This window comes from Mesocricetus auratus, unplaced genomic scaffold (genome assembly GCF_017639785.1).
Source record: "Mesocricetus auratus isolate SY011 unplaced genomic scaffold, BCM_Maur_2.0 Super-Scaffold_6730, whole genome shotgun sequence".
In the NCBI taxonomy this organism is placed as follows: Eukaryota; Metazoa; Chordata; class Mammalia; order Rodentia; family Cricetidae; genus Mesocricetus; species Mesocricetus auratus.
Window position 1 is genome coordinate 40,836,117 of NW_024429184.1, and position 18,026 is coordinate 40,854,142.

The window sequence follows — 18,026 nt, forward strand, 5'->3', positions numbered from 1 at the left end:
AACATGGGAGATCCTTCCATTTTCTGATATCTTCTTCAATTTCTTTCTTCAAAGACTTCAAGTTCTTGGCATACAGGTCTTTCACTTGGTTGGCTAGAGTTACACCAAGATATTTTATATTATTTATGGATATTGTGAAGTAACTCATTTCTTTCTCAGGACATTTATTTATTTGTATATGGGAAGGCTACTGATTTTTTTAGTTTATTTTGTATCCAGCAACTTTGCTGAAGATATTTATCAGCTGCAGGAGTTCTCTAGTAGAATTTTTGGGTCACTTATGTAAACTATCATATCATCTACAAATAGCAAAAGTTTGACTTCTTCTTTTCCAATTTGTATCCCTTTGGTCTCCTTTTATTGTCTAGCTCTAGCTAGAACTTCAAGTACAATATGGAAGAAGTATGGAGAGAATAGGTAACCTTGTCTTGTCCCTGATTTTAATGGAATTGCTTTAAATTTCTCTCCATTTGACTTGATGTTGGCTATTGGCTTGATGTATATTGCCTTTATTATTTTTAAGTGTGTTCTTTGTATCCATTATCTCTCTAATACTTTTATCATAAAGGGGTATTGGATTTTGTCAAGGGATTTTTCAGAATCTAGTGAAATGAACATTTGGGGTTTTTTTCCTTTGTTTATATGATAGATTATATTGACAGATTTTTCAGATGTTGAACCATCCCTGAATCTCCGTGATGAAACCTACTTGGTTGTGGTAGATGATCTTTTGATGTGCTCTTAGATTTAGTTTGCCAGTATTTTATTGAATATTTTTGCATTAATGTTCATGAAGGAAACTGGTCTGCAATTCTCTTTCTTTGTTGAGTCTGTGTAGTTTTGGTATCAAGGTAGCTGTAGTCTCATAAAATGAATTCGGCAATGTTCCTTCTGTTTTTATTTTTTAGAATAATTTGAGCATTGGTATTAGTTCTTTTGTGAAATTCTGGAATTCTACACTAAAACTTTCAGGTCCTAGGTTTTTTTGTTGTTGGTTGTTTTTTGTTGTTGTTGTTGAGACTTTTAATGACTACTGCTATTTTCTTGGGGGTTATTGGTCTATTTAAGTTGTTTATTTTATCTTGATTTAAGTTTGGTAAGTGTTACCTATTGAGGGATTGTCTATTTCTTTCAGATTTTCCAATTTTATGGAGTACAAGTTTTTGAAGTATGACCTAAGATTCTTTGGATTTCCTGGTGTCTGTTTTTACATCCTCCTTTTCATTTCTGATTTTGTTACTTTTTTTCCTGAATTTCTTTAAGGGATTTATTCATTTCCTCTTTAAGAACATTTATTATCTTCAAATACTTGGTTTTTTGTTTTTGGGGTTTTGGGGGATTTTCTTTTTATTTTGTTTGGTTTGGTTTTTCGAGACAGGGTTTCTCTGTATTGTTTTGGAAGCTGTCCTGAAACTAGCTGCGTAGACCAGGCTAGCCTCGAACTCACAGAGATCCACCTGCCTCTGCCTCCCGAGTGCTGGAATTAAAGGCATGTGCACCAACGCCCGGCCAAACACTTGGTTTTAAGGTCTTTTCCTTGTGTTTTAGCTATATTGGAATATTCATGGCCTGCTGTGGTAGGATGCCTGGACTTTAGTGGACACATACTGCCCTGGCTGTTATTGATTGTATTTTTATGCTGGCATCTAGGCATCTGGGCTTGAGATAAACATAGATGTAGGTGCTAATTTCTGGGTTTGTTTTTTTGGGGGGTGGGTGGGAATTTTGTCCCTTGGGTTTTGTTTCCTCTCTGAGGTTTCCAAGGGTGTAAATGTTGAGTGTTGCCTATTTTGCTGGCCTGCTTAGCTGCTGTGTTCACAAGGAATGCCTGCTGTTGTTGGAGGCTAGGATACAGTGATAACGGGGAGAGGGAGATTAGGAGGGCTTGCTCTGTGACCTCTATAGGAGATGTGGGCAATGGGGAAAGGGAAGATGCAGCTGGTGATCTGTTGCAATACAAGGATGAGACTTAGGGAGTGAGTCTAAGGGAACAGAAGGAGAAGAAAGGGACTGTGGGCAGCCTACCTGGTTTTCTGGCAGGTTCGATGGGCTTATGGTTTTTTGAGGTGCTAAAATAGTTTTGCTTTGAGAGGATATAAGGATATGAATTATTTCTACAATTTACATGTTGAAATCCTAATTGTAGACTTACAATGTTTGAAGATAAGGTCATTAAAGATGTAGTTAAGGTAAAGTGAGGTCCTTAGGGGCCTGATTTAATCTAACTAACCTAACAGGACTGTACTTCTGTATTACAAAATGTAATTGGGTTGAGCACACAGTGTGCTAGTTTTGGAGTCTCAGGATGCAGGTTATCACTTCTGTTCTATAGAGTTCTTTAAAGAAGGCTTTAACTTACAAAGGAATATTAATACCCATTTCCTTAAAAATGGGGCCTAAAGTGAAATTTACATTTTAAGGGTTAAGTGGGAGATGCAGACCTAGGGCAAGAAAGATGAAGCCAAGTAGGGTACAAGATAGAAGGTAAGCAAGTGGTCACTATTGCATAAGAGCTTTTCAGAACCAGCCAGCAGTAGGTAAGAGGCCTGCCTCCAGGCTGTACCACCATTGCTGCTACCTACTGATCTCAATTCTGAACATCTATGCCCCACATTTATAAAAGAAGCATTACTAAAGCTTAAATCACACATCAAACCCCACACACTAATAGTGGGAGACTTCAACACCCTACTCTCACCAATGTCTGCCAAACAGAAACTTAACAGAGAAATAAGGTAACTAACATGTTATGATTCAAATGGATTTAACAGGCATCTATAAAACATTCCACCCAAACACAAAATAATACACCTTCTTCTCAGCACCTCCTGGAACCAGCCCTACAGAAAGTGTTAGAAGGAAAATCCCAACCTAAGGAGGTTAACCACACTCGGGAAAACACAAGAAATAACTAATCCCACAATAGCAAAACCAAAAGTAAGGAAATACACACAGAGATACACACACACACACACACACACACACACGTGCGTGCATATACACATTCATCCACAACACTATCAACAACAAAATAACAGAAAAACAGGAATCAAGACGCATTGGTTAAGGCAGATGTCTGTGGTCCATGCTGACACCTTAATTCATGTTGATGTGCACTGGCCAGATTGCCACTGGAGGCCATATTGGTGCCTGTGACTTGCATTGTTCTGGGAGCCATGTTGATGGCTTTGGCCTGTGCTGTCACCAAGGGCTATGATGGTGTCTGTGGCCTGTGCTGTGGCAGAGGTACTGTTGATGTCTGTGCTCCATACTGTCACCAGAGACCATGCTGAGGCCTGTGGCATGTGCTGACACCAGAGACCATGTGGGTAGTCTATGCTGTAAGGGTAAGGAAACTACTTTTTCAGTGGCATGGATGACTGCAGACTTGCAGTTGAGAAAGGAGGACATGGAAGGCTTCTGTGACAACCCCTACCCTACCCTCCAGAAAGCTCCATCAAAGAGAAATTAAAAATTGTGATAAGGATGTTGAAGTGTAGTTCCTCATAACTGATGGCTTCTGGTTGGGATACAGATAGGGAAGGACTCAGTGTTCTTTAAGGGGATGGCCACTAGGAGTTTGACCATGCTCCAGCAAATATATGGGCAACGCAAATTAGACTTGGTTTTTTTGATGGTCTTCTTCTTGTCCTCCTCCTCCTCTCCCTTCTCCTCCTCTTCCTTCTCTTCCTCTTCTTCTCTCTTAATCTTCCTCCTCCTTCTTTGGAAGAAGGCCAAAAGAGCTTGGGGTAAACTTGGAAGGCCTGGGAAGTGTTTTTGGAGTGTATTATATGAAATTCCCAAACAATCAATAAAAATATTGTTGGAAAAAGAAAAAGAAAAAAAGAGTATTTGTTATTGATATCTCTCAATACCAGTGGTCTCAATTTCCCAATAAAAATTCACAAGCTAACAGAATGCATTCAAAAACAGGACCCATCCTTCTGCTGCATACATGAAACACACTTGAACATCAAGACACACATTGCCTCAGGGTATAGGATTAGAAAAATTATATAGCAAGCAAATGAACCTAAGAAACAAGCTGGTGTAGCCATTTTAATATCTAACAAAATAGACTTTAAACCAAAACTAATCAAAAGAAATAAAGAAGGAGTCGGACGTTGGTGGCACACGCCTTTAATCCCAGCACTCAGGAGACAGAGGCAGGCAGATCTCTGTAAGTTCAAGACCGGCCTGGTCTACAAGAACTAGTTTCAGGATAGCCTCCAAAGCCACAGAGAAACTGTCTCAAGAAAGAAAAAAAAAGAGAGGGGAGGGAGAGAGAAGGATACTACATACGCATCAAAGGAAAAATCCACCAAGGTGACATTTCATTTCTTAGCATTGATGCCTCAAACACAAGGGCACCAAAGCTTGTAAAAGAAACACTGCAACAGCTTCAATCACGCATTGACCTCACACACTGATAGTGGGAACCTTCAGTACCCCACTCTCACTAATGGATGGATCATCCAGATAAAAACTAAACAGAGAAATACTGGAGTCATCAGACATAAGCCAAATGGACCTACAGCACCTCATGGAACTTTCTCCAAAACTGACCACATACTTAGACCCAAAGCAAATCTCAACATGTACGAAAAATTGAAATAACTCCCTGTATCCTGTCAGACCACCATGAATTAAAGTTGGATATCAACAACAGAAGGTTTATAAACTCATGGACAGTGAGAAAGTTTCTACTGGATGAAAAATGGGTCAAGGAAGAAATTGAAGATTTTTCTAGAATTCAATGAAAATGAATACACAGGACACCCAAACTTATAGAATACCTGAGGCCATGTTAGTATCTGAGGGTCATACTGCTACTAGGGCCATCTCACTGCCACCAGAGATCATGGTGACAACTGGGCCCATCCAAACCCAAGTTGAAGCTTAGTGTCATGTCTGGGTCCTTGGTCCTACTATAGCCAGGGTCTGTGTTGATGTCCATAGTACCTGTTACCATTGAAGGTTATGCAGATGCCCAGGGTCTGTCCAACATCTGGAGCCATGTTGGTGTTGGAGGGCCACCCTAGAGCTGGGGACACACTGATCTGAGAGGCCTGCACTGCCACTGAGGCCATGGTGGCAGCTAAGCCTGGGCTGCCATGCCTGGGTCTGTGGTCCCACCAAAACTGGGATCTGTGTTGATGTCTATAGTCCATGGTACCACCAAAGGTCACCTGGATGTCCAAGTTCTTGACTGACACCTGTGGCCATGTTGGGGTCCTAGGGGCATGCCACTGCCAAGACTGTGCCAATCTGAGTGACCTATACTGCCACCTGAGGCCATAATGCTGTCCAAGCCCAGGCTACTGCTGAGGGCCATGTCTGGGTATGTGGTCTGCATTAATGTCTTCGTTCCCGATCTGAGAAGCCTGTTCTGCTCCCCCGGGGAAGGGGGGCATGGCAACATCTGGGCCCAAACTGTTGCTGTGGGCCATGTCTGGGTCCATGGTCCTAATGCAGCGGAGATCTGTGTTGATGTCCACTGCCCATGTAACTACAGGGGCCCATGCAAACCATGTGTTAAACCATGTATTCAATACAAGGGCCATGCTGAGCCATCCCTGCTGCTCACTGGTCCACGGAGAGCCAATGCCCCACCCCACTCCCACCGGGAGAGCTGACCCTGCCAATTGATGTAAGACAGAAGAAAACAAAATCTAGGGACTGTAATTTTCTAAACTTGGTTCTTTCTCTGAAAGAGTCAGGATTTCTGGGTTTTCTTAGGATCCCCATGACAGCACCCCCGAGCAGCAGGAAGCACTTTGGAGAGAACAACAACCACATTCCCTAATATTATTTATAAATGTTTGTTTTCATTTAATTGTGGTTTGTTATAAACGATAATGATCACAGTCAGTCTCTTTTTAAAGGAAAAAAAGGAGAATATGATATAGAAATGAATATTTTGTATTGGTATGGATTTTCATTTATTGATACAAATTTAAGGTCAATTATGTGATATGTATTTCTCTTATTTAGGTATTTTATTTATATATCTCATTTAAAATGCAATGTATAATTAAGTACAGACTATAGATAGTTACTTATAATAGTCATATAGTATGTTAGGTTTTCTAGATCTATAGAGATGTATTTCAATTGGATAGATAGATAGAAGGTCCTTTCAAAGGCCTTCGGGAAATGGCATTTGAAATGGTTTAGGTTTTTTCATGACAGTGAGACACAACTGCTCCTGGCACACCAGTTATGTCAGAGAGGAAGATGGGCATCGAAGAAACTCGTTGTGGAGTTTGCTTTCAATATGGTGAGACTAGCCCTTTGAACAAGAAACTGCTCTTGCCTGGACTGTTTGATAAACTGGACATGCAGGACCCACAGGAAGGTGACTGCTGAACTTGTAAAACAAGACAGTCCTGAAGAGTTCCTGCTTCATGGAAGAGTCTGCCAGACATCCTGCAGGACACAGAAAAATGACTGACAAACTGCCAATACAGGTAGACAGTTTAAATTTTCCTGGTTTGCAGAGAAATCTGCCAGACACACTGTGACCTCTGGGCTGAAGATGGATGTTCCAACATTACAGAGGAACTTTGGGTCACTGACTAGGCAGCAAGATGTCTCTGTCAATTCTAGAATTCATATATTATCCTTCTGTGGTCTTTGATGGATTTGAAGACAGATAGTTATGGTTATAGTTTTCCTTAGTTAGGATTAAAGACAAGTTACATATAAGACTTTAGACTAACAAAGATAGAATAGATGATAGAATATTTTCTATAAGTATTGCTAAATGTTAATGAACTATATACTATAGTTCTTACTTGATAACTGTTTTGTTATATATTTTACTATATTGAAGTTAAAACCCTTCTTTTTATTTAGACAGAAAAGAGGAGATGATGGGGAATGGTCTTCTATGTATATGTTTGTCTTATTGGTTTATGAATAAAGCACTATTGGCAAATAGGGAAGCAAGATAGGTGGGACTAGAATTCTGAGAAACAGAGGCACAGTCGGTCACCATGTAGGACTCGAGAGAAGTAAGAGGTCCGGACCCTTTCTCCAGTAAGAGAAGACCACGTGGAAATACTTAGATTAGCAGTTATGTGTTAATAATTAAGTCAGAGCTAGTCAATAAGAAACCATAGCAAACAGCCAATAACTTTATAATTAATATAGTGTCTCATGTGTTATTTGGGGGCTGAGACAGCGGCGAGACCCAGGCAGCTGGCAGGAAAGAATACACGTTACACTCAACCATATTCATTGCAGCTTTATTCATAATAGCCAGAAATTGGAGACAATCTAGATATCCCTCAAAAGAAGAATGGGTAAAGAAAATGTGGTAATGTACACAATGAGGTATTGTTCTAATGTTTTTAAAAAATGACATAATTAAATTTGCAGGCAACTGGATGGAACTAGAAAAAAATCATCCTGAGTGAGGTAACCCAGACTCAAAAGACAAATATGGTATATATTCACTTATAAGTGGATATTAGCCATTAAGTAAGTGATAACTAATCTACAATACATAGACCCAGATAGGTTAGATAAAGAAGATGTTAGGTAAAGTGAGGACACATGGATATCCCTGGAAAGAGAATAGAATGGATTTTATGGGAGGACTCTGGGCAGGTAGGAACAATAGCAGGAGGAATCAGGTTGGGTATAGATGGGATGAAGAGAGAGAGTACATGGAAAGACAGCTGGAATTGGTAGACATTTGGGGATGGTGTGGAAACGTAGTGCAGTCATCATCAGAGAAACTTCCTCTGGCAGAAGATGGGAACAGATGCAGAGACCCACAGATAGATATTATGCAGACAGAGTCTAAATTGGAGGAGGTCTCCATCAAATCTGTGCCCTCAGAGCTCAGGGAATTCTGCAGAAGAGGAGATGGAAAGATTGAAAGAGTCAGAGGGGGTGGAGGACACCAGAGAACACAGTCCTCTGAGTTAACTAAGCAAGGCATGTAAGAGCTCACAGAGACTGAAGCAGCAAGCACAGGGCAGCCATGAGTTTACACCAGATCCTCTGTGTATATATCATAGCTATTAGCTTATTACTTCTATGGGACTCCTGACTATGTAAACAAGTAGATCTCTGACTCTTGTGCCTGCTCTTGAGACTCTTCCTCTTGTTAGGTTCCCTCATCCAACTTCCATATGAAAGTTTTTGCTTCTTCTTACTATATTTTCTTTTATTATGATTGGTTGTTACCTCTTATAAGACTATTCTTTTCTAATGTGAGACAGAAAGGAAGTGGATCTGGAGGGGAGAGGGGGCACTGGTAGGAGGAGGGAGGGAGGATATATTGTATGAGAAAAGAATCTAATTTCAATTTTAAAAATAAAAAATTATAAACATACAATAGGAGAATAAAACAAAGGACAGTGCAAATATCCTGGAAATGTTTCCATCCAGAGGAAACAACTACAGTAACAGAAAATGTGAAGTGGCCTACTCATATATTCACTTGCAATGAATGCTTACATTTGAGAAAAGATGATCAGAAACCATTTTCTCTGAGCGAAGGAAATAAAAACAGAAGAGTGCTAGTGCATACTAATAGTTAGTAAGTAATAATGCATTCATTAACTGTCAACTTCAGGCCTGGGGACCAGAAAGAAAATGGAGGACTCTGTCTTGAAGATAAATATTATCAGAGAAGATAGGGAAATGAGGCAAGTCTTGCTATGTGCAGCAATTTTACAAGTCACAAGAATCCATGATCTGCACCTCTACACACTAGTAATGTTTCAAATAATCACCCCTACAACTTGTCAAAATGCCCCTGTGAAGACACCTGACTTTACCATCTTTTCCTAGGCTTGCCCTCTAGAATTCTGATCAACATCCACAGTCACCTAGGAATTCAGAGGATGGAGAGATGGCTCAGAGTTGACTGCTTGCTGCTCATCCAGACGAACCAAGTTCGATTCTGATCACCCAAGTCAGATGGTTCACAATTGCCTTTCATTCCAGCTCCCAGGGATCCAATACCCTCTTCTGGCCTACACACACACACACACACACACACAAATCATTTTTAACATTATCATTTGAGGGATGATAGCAGCTGTTATATAGCAAGTTATATAGTAAATATAAACTGAAAAGATAGCACATTGTAGAAGAAATTTTCAACTAAAAAATCACACGTTTATATATCCTAATTCAAAAAAGAAAAGTACAAGTTTTCATCACCATTAAATACTGTACAACTTGGGCCTTTTGGGCTAAATTTATGGGAAGTGTAGAATGTTAAAATCAGTTCTTCTATAGGAAAAATCTTATGATGGGAAATAAATTCACCTACTATTATACAGCATCCTCTAAGTAAAAGATTTACAACTGTCATCATACGGAATCCTTACTATAGCCTATATAATGTAGGCTATGTGACCAATAACCTCTTACATACAAGGAACCCAACACAATGTTATTAGAAACCTTGCCCATGTCAACAGTCAGTTTGTTGCCAACTTCCAGGCTGTTATCTAAATCTGACTTCCAAACAAATAGTGACACCAACTAGCACAATATCACTAAGAAAGCAGCATATGTGGTACACGCGTGTGTACATGCTGTGTGTAGGTGCATGTACCCATCTGTGTGCAGAGAACAGAGTGGATATTGTGAGTCCTCCTCTATAATTCTTTACCTTATTCCCTTGCGAAGATTTCTCACCAGACCTGGAAACCACTGTTATCTGGCTAGGCACACAGCCAGCAAGCCCATGGTCCTTCTATTTCTGTCCCCTTCCCGGAGGGTCTGACCTCAGGTCCTCAAGATTGTGCAGCAAGCACTCTTACCCACTAAGCCACTCTCTTAGTTCCCAAGATAAAATTATTCATGCCCCACCTATATGCCATCTCTGAACTTACATTTTCAAACGTTGTCCTCATGACCCAGAAAGAGGGAAGTGATGGCATTGCTGTGTCACAGTTGAACAACGAAGACTGGTGAGCCTAAGGTGAGATCTAAAGTCATGGCATGTACTTTTACTGTATTTTTATATTTAACAAGATTCTCTAGAGAATACAGAGTAGATAGGAAATACAGACATACATTAAGAAGGAGGATTTAACCCAAGAATTGCTTCATACCAGTCCTGCTATTACCTTTCAAAGCAAAAGTGAAGACACAGCTAGAAATGCTCAATTTCTTACCTAAACCTATAAGTTAGGAACAATGCTATAGTTGTTACTTAGAGAGGCTGTTCCCTTTTCTAAGACAAACAGTTTTATTATTCTCAAATAAAAAGATCACTGTCTACACAAGACCATCATTTAAACTGGCTTTTGGCTCAGCGCATGACAGCGAGTTGTTGGCTCACCTTTGGATAATATCCTGCTGTTAAATGGTAAAGGATGGGACAAGGTTCTCAAGAGGTGCCTGGAAGGGTGACTGTTTCCTTTGTCAGGAACTAGGTGACCTTGATTTTCTTGTCCTCCTCTTGCAACTGGGACAACCTGATTTTTTGGTGCCCTTCCAAATGTTGAAGTTGTTTGGCATTAATGACACTCCTGTCTCAGTAGACCCTGTAGTTGATACAACAATGTCCTTTGTTGCATGTTTTCCCATCCAAAGCCATGTCACATGAAAGTTAACCAGGATGTAACTCTCCGACACCACATGTAAGAAGGTAAATGTGTGCAACTGCCAGAGGGAAATGCTTAGTAGTGTTTGTGCCTCTCGCCCAGCATTTTTCTCAAGAAAAAACATGAACTTTTTTATAAGATGTTACTAGAACCCCACTGTAGTAGCCCAACACTGGAATAGCCAAAATGTTCATCAACTGTAGAATATAATGAAAAAAACACTACCATCATTCTCATCAATGTAGATAACTATCACATACACAATTGTCAGGTCACTCACTTTCTAGACACATACAAGCTTCAGGTTTTATTTCCAGTGAGATGCAAGTATTCATTCTGATCACCCCGCTGTGATGACTTCACTTTATTCTTTCTCTACCTCAGAAAAGCCATGGCCTTCCAGAGGAGAGGTCTCCCAAGTTACTCTTGATAACTATGACTCTTTGAAGTCAAGTGAGCTCAACTATATTAGCAATGCAGTGCTTGCTGTGTATGGGACCATGGTCTTGGGTTTCTCCTCTAAAAGAAAAGGAGACCACTGAGTGTGGTGGCACACATCTGTAAGCCCAGCACTTAGCAGATGAAGGTAAGATGATCAGAAGTTCAAGGCCATCTACAACTACACAGTGAGTTTGAGGCCTGCCTTGGCTACATGAGGCCCTGTCTTAAAAAGCTAGTTCATTTTTAATTATCCAACCAAAAAAAGAAAACTTGTATACTGTAAATTAATCAAGAAGATTCTATCCCTGAAGATCATGGGAAGCATTTAGCAAAGCACCTATGACTACCTATTATAATGTGACTCCTGGGTCTAAACACCTGCTCCCCAGATGGTACTGTTGTTTCAGGGAGGCTGTGGAACCCTGAGGAGTAGGATCTTGCTAGAGGGAGGTGAGGCGGGTCTCTGTGGGGCCTGGCCTGGCTTCCCGGCTTGGTGATGTGAGCTCACAGTTTCAAGTTCCTGCCATCATGGCTGCAAGCTGCTCTTGCTGCTTTGTCGTCTCCACCATAAAACTGGGAACCAAAGTTAACCCTTTCTGCTTGAAGTCGCTTCTATAAGGTATTTTGACACAATGGTAAATAATAGCTGCCCACCACCAACAATAATTAGTTTTATCACTTATTCTCACCCATGTCCAGCTTGCAATTCCCACTTCCTACTCACTAATCCATAAACTCGAAGAAGCAAACCTTGGGAAAACCTGGTATGTTCCCATTTTTATGTCCATATGATTTGTACCAAATATTTCACAGGGGGCTCAGGGTCAAGTGTCTCCAAGTTCTTGGCCTCTTACACAAAGAATTGAAACTAAAGGCTCACACATATTTGTAGAAATAACAAGCTAGCTTTATTCAGAATGAAAGGATAGTACAGACTAAAGGAGGGATCTTGTATCAAGATTCATCGACAGCAGATCATATGAATAGGGGTAGTCAAGAGCCCCAGTTAATACTTGGGGCTTACTTTTATAGAGTTCAAGAGGATTCTGGTTGCTTGTTCACTATACCAGTCCAAATTAAATACAAATATATATTACTTATCTCTGAATACTGATTTTATCATATTGTCCCTTCAGCCCTCATATAGAACCCAGGACTTTACATGCTGTGAAATGCCCATCTCTGCTGAGACAATGTTAATTGGGAAGTATGGGAAGAGATGGTAAAATGCTGTCAGGTGGTAACATCTACCTGCTAGAATGACAGACATTTCAATAAGTTATCCACACTTTTGCAACTGTTGTCATACATGACCAACTAACTCAAGAGAAAAGATAACATCCTTTTGACAAATTACAAGAGCAAAGAACCATTAGGGTAATGATCCTATAACAAATCCTAGAATTAAGTGGCTATCTTGACTTAATTTTACACGTTCCAGAGTATATATTCTCTCTTTGCAAAAAATAAAATTACTATTGCTCGGATTTTACTAGTCCATGAACTCTGTAGAAGAAAGCTCTCGATTTGACTTATAATGGCAACTGGCCACTTTTTCCATAGACATAAAAGAAATTCAATTTCTCTGGATGCCTTTCTCCTCAGCTACCAATGTGCTCCAGGGACTAGTTAACTCCTAAAGGAAGACCATTTTTAAAAATGAACCATAATTCCAGAGAAAACAAAACCCAGCTAGTTAAACTATCACCAATAAGAAGCATAAACAGGACCATTTCAACTTTCAACTGCTTGGAATAAAAAGCTCTATTTGAAAAAGCTTCAAAACAAGAATTTACTGTTTCCCAGACATCTGCAATTGAAACACACACACACACACACACACACACACACACACACACACACACACACACACACAGAGTTCTGGAAAGTGCTGTGGTTTACCTCATCCTGAGTGATTTCCAGGGGACTATCAGGGCAGAACAAAAAATGAGTGTGCACCAAAAGTTTTTCAGAGTCCCATTTATACGCACTTCTCTCTGGCTTGCTGGCGATTCTTCACATGTAAGGCTTGCATGTGCTATTCAGTGTAGTCTGTTTGAGGACAGCGTTATCCTGAGACAGTTTTATGCAAATTTCCATCTAACAGACTCCATGGGTATCAATTTCTAGATCAGAGATCTTTGGCTTATTATAATTTATCATTGCCGCTGGGCCTGGTGCAGCAGGCGGATTAAGAACTTTAGACGGTGAGTGGCACGGCCTTAGAGTCAGAATGCCAGCCAGCTGTACTTGAGCCTCAGAGCGTGGAGCAAGCAGTAAAAAGAAGAGTGAGGGGACCGTTGCCAGCGTCTTGCAGCGTGGAGCCAGAACTGTGAGAGCAGTGCCAATCATTTTCACCCAACCAGTCCTGAGGTTGGCATCAGACATCAGTGGGTCTCCAATCACCTGCCTGCCTGACAGGGTGGCTCAAAGAATGCCAGAGTCTAAGAGAAAGAGGCAGGGGAAAGAGATGGTGATCAAAGGGTCCTTGCTCGTGTTAAACGGGCTGCAGTTTTGACCAACACGGTGGACTTCAGAAAGTCACACAGAGTTACTAATTCTCAAGCACAAGAAAATGACTTTCAGCCCAGGCTGTGTGGCTCTTGGAGGTACCTGATTAAACCTTAAAGCTAAAAGGAAATGGTATTGACTAAAAATATACTTCTGTTCACTCTACATTTCTATCATATCTAAGCGTCTTCTGTCTTGCTATGCTTGGTTTTTTTGTTTCTTACTAAATCTATTTATTATTTGTCAATTCCATACATGCACACAGTGAAATAGGGTCAGATCCATTCTCATTTGTGTCTACAATTTCCCCTAGGTCTCTGCCTACATGCCCACCTTCCACCTTCCCAACTTCATGTCTTCTTTTATTTTTTCTAATAACCCATTAAGTCCAGTTAGTGCTATGTATATCAGTCTTGTACTGGAGCATGGGCAGCCTACCAGGGACCACATCCCTAAAGAAGGATACCCCCCCCAAGCAGCTATCAACTGACAACAGCTCCTCAGCTAGGAGTGGTGACTGGTGAGTGCCACTCCCACCTCTGATGGCATTTTGTCTGAATTGGTCTTATACAAGTGATACATAGGTAGCCACAGATGATAGGAGTTCATGGGTACAACAGCCATGTCATGCCCAGAGGACAGCATTCCAAAGCACACTTCATCATACTCCAGCTGTTACACTCTTTCCAGCCCCTCTTTCATTATATTCACTGAACAACTGGTATGCATTACATTTTCCTCTGTGCTAGCTTCTTTACTCTTGAAAATAGCCCACAAAATAAAAAAAGTCAACTGTAAAGCAGAAAGAAGGTTAAATAGTAGTTTAGTTCCTATCATCTATGACCAAAGGAAACAAAACTATAAACTAGTGAATTACAACACTAGAGAGTAACTGTGTGAGCTAGAAACAATTAGAAAATTGCTATGAGTGAATGCCTCAGTGTCAGAACAGCCGGAAAGCTCTAGGGTAGGATATGGATTCATGCTACAGGGCCTTAATTTCCCCCTGTTCAGTGAGGCTTGGGTAGAATGAGCTGTAGGCAAGTTCCAACTCAGAAAGGATTCATCCCAAGGCCTTCTATTGAGTTCAGCAAGAGGGTGCAGAACTAGACAGGGAAAGCATCTTGAAAGTAAAGACTTTTCAACCTGTTCCCTTACACTCCACAAATTTCATTACATAAATTCAATAAAACCCCCTATACCCACGTGAAGGCCAAATCCAATTACGGCAGTTCAGCTCAGGTCTTACCTTATTTGACTCCTGCTGCCTTTGCATAGCTGGATAATCTGACTTTCTTCCAGCTTTCTTTCTCCTTGATGACTTGACCCTCTCCTGGCCTTCTTCTGGATCTCTAGCTTCTCTCCCAGCTACTCACACCTAACACTGACATCCTCAAGCCTTTCCTAACCTTGGGCCCCTCCCTGGATTTGCTCTTACTCTTGCACATGTTCTGATTACATCATCCATACCTTGTAGAGTGTAGCCTTCCCCGCCATCCGCCTGGGCCTTGCCACAGTTGCAGTCCCCAAATAACTCACAGGACACTATATTAATTATGAAGCTGTTGGCCATTTGCTTGTCTCTTACTGGCTAGCTCTGACTTAAGTATTTAACCCATAATTGTTAATCTAAGTATTTCTCTTACAGAAGAAAGTGGTCAAGACCTCTTACTCCTGTGGCGGGCTACATTGTTGTCTCTCTGTGTCTCTCTTTCCCAGAATCCCGACTCCTAGTCCCACCTATCTTGCTTCCCTATTGGCCAACAGTGCTTTATTGACATATACACAGGACTTCCCCATCAATACCTATCCCTTCAAATAATACCAGCACAAAGCTTCCATTCATTCTAACAAAGGGTCCTCCCGAGTTCCAGATGCAGACACCTACAAGATAATATGCTCCCAATCGATACAACTGCAAACATGTTCAAAACTGACATCATTGAAGGCAAGAGATGTATAGCTTAGTGTCAAGCAAGTGATTGTCAAGCATATAGGAGGCCCTGCATTTGATCCCCAGCACCATGTAAACCAGGCATCTATAATTGCAGTGCTCAGAGGGCAGAGGCAAAAGAAGTTTATAGTCATCCTCAACCATGTAGCAAGTCTGCAGCCAGCCTCAGATACATGAAAGCCTCAAAAAAAGACCTCATTAGCTTCCCTTCCGTAGCTCTGTCCTTCCCAAGTTCAATAATGGATGCCATAGTCTATTAAGGCATCAAGAAGTCATCAAACTCTCTCCTTCAAATAACTGACCTTCGGATCATTTCATTTCAACTTTAACATCTTACAACACCTCTTCTTCAACTCTAAGCACCAGCCTTGCTTCTGATAACCCTATCTCTCTCCCTGTCTAAGTCACTGTTCTATTGCTGTAAAGAGACATCATGACCAGGGCAACTCTTACAAAAGAAGTCATCTAATTGTGGGCTTGCTTACAGTTTCAGAGGCTTAGTCTATTATCATCATGAGAAGGAGTATGGTGCCAGCAGGCAGGGGCTGGAGCAGTAGCTGAGAGTTACATCCTGATCCACAGGCAGAGAGAGAGAGAAAAGCTGGGTCTGGCATGGGATTTTGAACCTTGAAGTCCACCCCCCAGTGACACACTTCCTCCAACAAGGCCACACTTACTAATCTTTCTAATCCTATGGAAGATTTCCACTCTGTTTTAATTAAGGTTACTATTGATAATATGAAACACCATGACTCAAAAGCAAGTTGGAGAGTAGAAGGTTTATTTGGCTTACATTTCCACGTTGATGCTCATCACTGAAGAAAGTCAAGACAGGAACCTGGAGGCAGGAGCTGATGCACAGACCATGGGGGGATGCTGTTCACTGGCTTGCTCTTGATGGCTCCCTCAGCCTGCTTTCTTATAGAGCCCAGGCCCACCAACCCCAGGGATGGCCCCACCCACAATAGGCTGGGCCCTCCCCCATCAGTTACCAATTAAGACAATGCCCTATAGGTCTGCCTACAACCCGACCCCATGGAGGCATTCTCTCAGTCAAGGCTCCCTCCTCTCAGATGACTCCAGCTTGTGTCAAGCTGGCACAAAACTGTCCAGCAAAATTGAGCCTTCGTCAGCTTGGCACAGAAGTGCACCACTGTTCAACCACAACTTGTCCTTTCTCATTCATCTCCAAGATCTTTTAATTTATGTTAAAATATAAATAACTTTAAAAATCTCACAGCCTTTACAAATCCAAACACTTCAAATTTCAGCCTTAAAGAAAACAGTCGGTCTCTTTTAAAATCTAAAGTCTTAAAATGCAAAGCCTCTCTACTGTGGGTTCCTATAAAATCAAAAATAAATTAAATACTTTAAGAGGGAAGTACCAGAGCACAGTCACAATCAAATTAAAGCAAGACCAAATTCCAAAACTGTAAGTAGCTCAGTCCAATGTCTGGGCTTCATTCACGGTCTTGTGGGCTCCTCCCAGGGCTTAGGTGACTTCTCCAGCTCTGCCGTCTGCAGTGCACACAGCTTGTCTCTGGGCTCCCACTGGCTCCACTCCACTGCTCCTGCTCTTCTTGGTGCTCATCCCACAGTACTGGTGTCTCCAAAATGCTGGGGTCTTCTGCGGCAACTGGGCTGCGCTTCACCAATAGCCTTTCATAGGCTTCCTTCGTCGTGTCAAGCATGGGTTCTTCAGTCCTGGGCCTCCAACTGTCACTGAGGCTGCACCTTCTGTTGGGGCCTCTCACAGTGCCAAGCCTCAGCTGCTCTCCATGACCCCTTCATGACTTCAGAACAAGTAACACCTGGGTGACTCTTACACTAGCTAAAGTTCAGCTGTCAGCACAGGCGCAACCTTGGCCACCTCTGGAACACGGCTTCTATGTACTGACGCTCAGGAAACACTTCCCAGAATTTCAGTTCAACAATGCTGGTATCCTGGTTTTGTTTGTTTGTTTGTTTTTACATCCCAACCACAGTTTCCCGTCCCTCCTCTCCTCCCAGTTCCTCCCCACCACCTTCTCAGTCCCATCCAGTCCACTCCTCCATTTCTCTTCAGAAAAGGGCAGGCCTCTCTCAACCAGCCATGGCATATAAAGTTGCAGTAAAACTAGGCACCTCCTCTCCTATTAAGGCTGGGAAAGGCCACCGGGAAGAAGGGACCCCAAAAGCAGGCAGCAGAGTCAGAGACAGCCTCTGCTTCCACTATTAGAAGTCCCACAAGAAGACCAAGTTAAATAGCTGTAACTTGTAGAGGGACGAGGTTGGTCCCATGTAGTCAGTTCAGTCTCTGTGATCTCCTTTGAGCCCAGGTTAGTTGATTCTGTGTGTTTTCTTGTGACTCCCTCAATCCTTCTTCCCACTCTTCCATAGGATTCCCCAAGCTCCACCTAATGTTTGGGTGTGGGACTCTGCATCTGTTTCCATCAATTGCTGGATGAAGCCTCTGATGACGACTGGGCTAGGCACGGATCTACGATGTATAGCAGAATATTATTGGGAACATCTTATTGGCACTTTCCTTTTTTTTT

At 41.6% G+C, this 18,026-nt stretch overlaps 1 long non-coding RNA gene across 1 annotated transcript in view; it reads right to left on the reverse strand.

Annotated features, from left to right (window-relative positions):
* The window catches only part of LOC110340148, a 44,145-nt gene extending 26,704 nt beyond the window's left edge, over window positions 1–17,441 (reverse strand). The window contains exons 1-3 of the long non-coding RNA XR_005875262.1: window positions 16,283–17,441; window positions 10,319–10,523; window positions 9,867–9,950 (exon numbers count right to left, since the gene is read on the reverse strand). This is a non-coding gene — a long non-coding RNA (uncharacterized LOC110340148). The remainder of the gene's footprint in view (window positions 1–9,866; window positions 9,951–10,318; window positions 10,524–16,282) is intronic.
* Window positions 17,442–18,026: the final 585 nt, after the last annotated feature.